The sequence below is a fragment of the Mauremys mutica genome, chromosome 13, assembly GCF_020497125.1.
Source record: "Mauremys mutica isolate MM-2020 ecotype Southern chromosome 13, ASM2049712v1, whole genome shotgun sequence".
NCBI classification, from domain to species: Eukaryota; Metazoa; Chordata; order Testudines; family Geoemydidae; genus Mauremys; species Mauremys mutica.
Window position 1 is genome coordinate 37,704,075 of NC_059084.1, and position 6,304 is coordinate 37,710,378.

Here is a 6,304-nt window from a genome sequence, read left to right on the forward strand (position 1 = left end):
TGCGGTTGTACCTCAGTGCTTGGATGTGGTGTGCCCGGGATGGAAGCTGGAGGCATGAAGGTAGGCATAGTGGTCGGTAGGTTTTCGGTATAGGTTGGTGTTAATGTGACCATCACTTATTTGCACCATGGTGTCTAGGAAGTGGACCTCCCATGTAGATTGGTCCAGGCTGAGGTTGATGGTGGGGTGGAAGCTGTTGAAATCGTGGTGGAATTTTTCCAGAGTCTCCTTCCCATGGGTCCAGATGATGAAGATGTCATCAATGTACGTAGGTAGAGAAGGGGCATGAGTGGACGGGAGCTGAGGAAGCGTTGTTCCAGGTCGGCTATAAAAATATTGGCATATTGTGGGACCATGCGGGTGCCCATAGCGGTGCCACTGATCTGGAGATATATATTGTCATCAAATTTGAAATAGTTGTGTGTGAGGATAAAGGCACAGAGCTCAGCAACCAGTTGTGCCGTGGCATCATCAGGGATACTGTTCCTAATAGCTTGTATTCCATCTGTGTGTGGGATGTTTGTGTAGAGAGCCTCTACATCCATGGTGGCTAGGATGGTGTTTTCTGGAAGGTCACCAATGCATTGTAGTTTCCTCAGGAAATCAGTGGTGTCACGGAGATAGCTGGGAGTGCTGGTGGCATAGGGTCTGAGTAGAGAGTCCACATATCCAGACAGTCCTTCAGTGAGAGTGCCAATGCCCGAGATGATGGTTATTCTTGAGAGAAGAAGACTGAGGGGGGACATGATACAGTCTTCCAATATGTTAAGGGCTCTTATAAAGAGGATGGGGATCAATTGGTCTCCAAAACCAAGAAGGAATGGGCTTAATCTGCAGCAAGGGAGATTCAGGTTAGATATTAGGAAAAACTTTTTAACTACAGGGCTAGTTAAGCTCTGGAATTGGCTGCCAAAGGAAGTTGTTATAACCCTCTCTGTTATAAATTGTTGCCTTATTCCCCTTATATGTGCCTTATTGTCTAGCTTCCACTTCCAGCCATTGGATCATTTTATACCTTTGCCTGGTTAATTGAAGAGCCCTTTATCAAATATTTGTTCCCTATGTAGGTTCCCCATAATTTTTGTGGCTCTTCTCTGACCCCGCTCCAGTTTGTCAAAATCTTCCTTGAATTGTGGGCACCAGAAATGGACACGGGATTCCAGCAGCAGTTGCACCAATACCAACTTCCGAGGTAAAATAACCCCTGAACTCCTACGGGAGATTCCCTTTGGTTGTGCATATCAGGATTGCATTAGCTCTTTTGGCCACAGCATCATACTCAGCTGATTCTCCACCATGACCCCAAAATCTTTTTCAGAGTCTCTGCTTCCCAGAGTAGAGTCCCCCATCCTTCAGGTCTGGCCTGTGTTCTTTGTTACTTGAGGTATAGCTTTACATTTTCCCCCAAATACAGAACAGAAATATTTATTGAACACTTCTGCCTTGTCTGCATTATAAACTTTAGAATCATAGAATCATAGAATCTCAGGGTTGGAAGGGACCTCAGGAGGTCATCTAGTCCAACCCCCTGCTCAAAGCAGGACCAAACCCAACTAAATCATCCCAGCCAGGGCTTTGTCAAGCCTGACCTTAAAAACCTCTAAGGAAGGAGTTTCCACTACCTCCCTAGGTAACCCATTCCAGTTCTTCACTACCCTACTAGTGAAAAAGTTTTTCCTAATATCCAGCCTAAACCTCCCCCTCTGCAACTTGAGACCATTGCTCCTTGTTCTGTCATCTTCTACCACTGAGAACAGTCTAGATCCATCCTCTTTGGACCCCCCTTTCAGGTAGTTGAAAGCAGCTATCAAATCCCCCCTCATTCTTCTCTTCTGCAGACTAAACAATCCCAGTTCCCTCAGCCTCTCCTCATAAGTCATGTGCTCCAGCCCCCTAATCATTTTTGTTGCCCTCCGCTGGACTGTCTCCAATTTATCCACATCCTTCTTGTAGTGTGGGGCCCAAAACTGGACACAGTACTCCAAATGAGGCCTCACCAGTGCTGAGTAGAGGGGAATGATCACATCCCTTGATCTGCTGGAAATGCCCCTACTTTAGTCAGGACAATTCTATACTAGATTTCATTCTGATGAATATAAATGAATTGGTCACCAAACAGAAAAATAAGCGTTTGATGCTTTGAAGTTACATCTAGGTTATGAAGAAAGTTGTTGTGACAATATTTATTTTTTTGTTTGTTTGCTTGTGTGGCTTTTTTTCCATGCAAAATTTTGACTTTTCAGCAAAGAACAAAAAAAGAGAAACAGAAAATAACATCTCATGAACTGGTGGGGCAGAACTGGTTTGCACACTCAGAGCTCTGTCAAATTCCCTCACTCTTGACCTACAGGCTCCACCGCTCCAGCTATCCCAACCCGAGGCTCCTTCCCACCACAGCTCTGCTGGTGTTCCTCAATCCCAACCTGTGGCCTCACACTGTCCCCACCACAAGCATCTTTGCACCTTCCTTGTAGACCATGCCACCTTTGCAGCCAGCTTAACAGGTTCAGGCATGGCGTGGTTTTCTGTGCTAAGACTGACCATGTCTGGGAACACACAGGGCAGCCCACTCCTCCGTCCACGGTACTGTGGAGGATGCTGCACATGTTCTGGATGGTTACTTTCTTCATTCAGGGCTCCCTTGGGGTCTTCTCCAGATGAACACTGCAGACTCAGAGGCCAGTGACTGGCTCCAGCCTATGTAGCTGTTTTTTAAATCTAGCCCTGCATGTTTTGCTCACGGGCAATCTCCACATACAGACATGGACTGGTGAACATTGCTTCTCATACGACTATCAGGCCATCATGGTTTTGAAAGCACATCAGAAAGAGAGGGAGAGAAAGACACACATCCGAACACACCAAGGGATGAGATTTTTTTCAGGCACCTAAAGGATTTGGATGCCATAAAAATCAGTGGGAAACTTGGTGTGTAAATTTCTTTGGGGATTTGAAGGTGGCAAGCCCAGCACGTGTACCCGTTGGAGTGCAGTGCTCTCAGCTCAGGAAGAGAGGAGATTAGCTGGCTTCTGGTAGATCAGACTCCCCCAGAACCTAGAATTGAACAACACTTACCACCCAAACTAGTGCTTTAACCATTGATCTGGCAATGGAGTTGTGTGCTTGTGGTACCCCTGGAATAGCAGGACAAAGGGTGATGTGATGACAAACATTGCATATTGTGGCACCTAAGTGCTACATTATTCTTTCCCTGCAGGGTAAGAGCGATTCTCCGAAGGAAGAAAAACTCCCATTGGATGCTGTTGGGTGTCTGCCCTATCTTTGAGGGGCAGAAGTGTGTTCTTGGAATTTTAATAGTGAAAGAAGGAGAGAGATATGGGGAAGGACACAATGAGACAGAGACAGAGACAGAGACAGAGACAGAGAGGACTGGTGTAAATTATTTCCTCATGGGACCAAAGCCAGGACTGGAGATTTCAAAGGGAACAGGTTAGGTTCCATTGGGATTTGGGTGGGAGCTGTAGCTTGATACCGTATTGGTTCTCACCAATGTCAGAAAGGTGGTATGTGGAAATAAACACTTGGAGGTGTGTTCTCAGATACTTATGCAAGGCATAAACACACAGCGGAAACAACACCGGAGACAGACAAGGCTCTGACTGACACAAGCAAGAGGCACACCCTCACAAAAGCACTGACAAAACATAAGTACACACCAGTCAGAGGAGGAGACATGCAAGATGCAACCAAGAAAAACCCACAAAACAGGAGCATACCTACAAAAATCATAGCATGATATGCACAGCACTCACACAAGCAAGAGACTTAACTACACAAAACACACCCGAGGCACAACATGAGAAGAAAAAAGTGACTCACACAAACACATGCAACACAAACACACACAAGCCCAAACATGAGACATTTAATCATGTGAGGCACAAAAGCAAAAGTTTTGGGTTTTAAGGGTTGAACATTACTGAGCAGACAGTAGATATGGTTCCAGATGGTTCCTATCCAATCTGTCATTAAGGGTACAATTAAAGTTGCCCTCCCCCACCCCAAAAATAATTAAAAGGTCAACAATGTGTCCAAAGAGAAGCCAAGCTCTGAAAGAAACACGACATCTTCCCTATAGTAGGCGCATAGATGTTAATAAAAAGAAGATGTTAATTGCTCAAAAGTAGCTTGGTCCATCAATATACAGCCTGGAACGGCTTCCGGCATAACGACCGAACCAGGCTTTACTCTGTCCGCAGGGAGACTGGCAAATCCTACAAGAGTTTTGGCCAGCCCAGTGGGACAGAGACCTTCGTTTGTTGTGCGCTCTGAGGGTTTAACCTGTGCCGAATTTTGCCTCCAGACTTTACCTGTGTGGTGGAGTGTGTCCTAGCTCTGGGGAAGGTGACTGGAATGGGCAGTTGAGGAGGGGATTGTAGTGAGAGGTGTTTTTGTCCGGCAATGTCCCTCCTTTTTCAAAGAAGCCGCTGGCCGGAGACATGACGTGTTAGGGCAATTTCACTGCCCTATATAGCAGGATTCCTGTGGCTGTAAAGCCCCAGATGTTACCCATGTCCTGTCCTCTTGTAGGCAGGGTTTTATCATATTAAACAATGCTCCCGAGGTTCTCAAAGTCTCCCTGACATACAGGATTGGGGAGTGTGAATCCCTTTTGTCTGCTGCCGCTGAGGACATGGCCTGTTTTGCGCTGTGGGAGCTTGACACATCTGGTTAATCAGTGCCTTAAGAAGGGGCCAGCTAGCCCTGGGAATGTGGGGGTTTCTGAGAGTACAGCACAGGTTGGGGTGACTGTGGCAGAGCCTATTTCTGCACCCCCTTTACAATCTGGGGGAGATGGCATTACTGGGTCTGTATCTCCTGATCCAGTGGCCTCTTGCCCTGAGCCTGCCTGACAAATGAAGGCTGAGCTAGTTGCTATGGGATCCGCAGACCTCCCTCTGATCTCTCTGAGGTTCTCTCCCTTGAGGTTGGTACTGAGTCTGAATGAGTGGGTGTGGGGAATGACAAAATCACAGATTTTTTGGGTGCTGAACTCCCTGAGTGGGGCTACACACCGGATACTACTGGTAGGTTTCCAGATGAGATAAAAGTGGACTAGTGATGATAGATTGGTTTCCTGACCTTACAGTGCTTTGGTTGCCTGCTCAGTACCTCATGAGACGTGTCTCCGTGACTGAGTTTGACTGACAGGTATAGATTGAACAAACTGATGACCAAAGCGTATGTCTCTTTGAACAATGGAAATGTTGAGGATAAATGGATATAAGAAAATTTGGTGATTTGGGGGTTGTTATTTTTCTCAGTCTGTTTACTTATTTTTAATGATGAACACTGATCTGATGGGTAATTTTGTTTGTTGCTCTCTGAACATGAATGGGTGTGGGAATTTTAATTGTACCCAATGAGAGATTGGGTAGGAATCATCTGGAACTGCATCCACTGTCTGCTCAGCGACTCGCAACTTTTCTATCCCCTTCTGATCTGACTGATGCGTGGTGAGATTTTTGCCCTTACTCCTGATGGTTGAGTACTCTTGGTTGAGTACTAGTGCCGGCTCTTTCTCTATGGCCTGCTTGGATTGTTACTATGTTTTTACTCATCCTTTGTCTCATTTGTTTTCTAATTGTATTGTCACTATTGGGATTTCAGATCATGATTTGGTCTTATTTGTGTTGTCTTTTCCCCCGTTCAAGAATGTTGCCCATACGGACATTTTAAGAACATCCTGTCTTCCAACAGTGGCCAGTACCAGTGCCTGAGAGGGAATGAACAGAACAGGTAATTGTAAAGTGATCCATCCCCTGTTGCCCATTCCCAGCTTCCCAGTTTCTTTTGTTATGTGAATGGGTAAATAACACTTACTTATTCATGTTCTCCACAGCATTTGTGATTTTATAGACCTCTATCATATCGCCCCTCAGTCATCTTTTTTCTAAGCTGAACAGTCCCCATGTTTTAAATCTCTCCTCATAAGAACATAAGTATGGCCATATGTTGATCAGTTCAAAACTACACAGGATCGTTTTAGGGGGCAAGACAAAGATGCCACATTTATTATGATAACACAATTTGATCTATAACTAGTAGCGAATACCTTAATACTTATACACATACCCCCCCGCAAATGTTCTGCAGCTGCTCGATAGTTACTAGTCCTGAGTATAGCTTGAGTTCGTGGCTTGAGTTCGCAGCTTGGGATCATAGCTCGTGGCAGCTAACCGGCCAGGAAAGCTGGGCACAAGGAGGAGCTGAGTCTCTGTCGGGCGCGTACCGATGTCCCTCGATGTTGATAGCAGAACGTTACCCAAAGTCTCTCATCTCA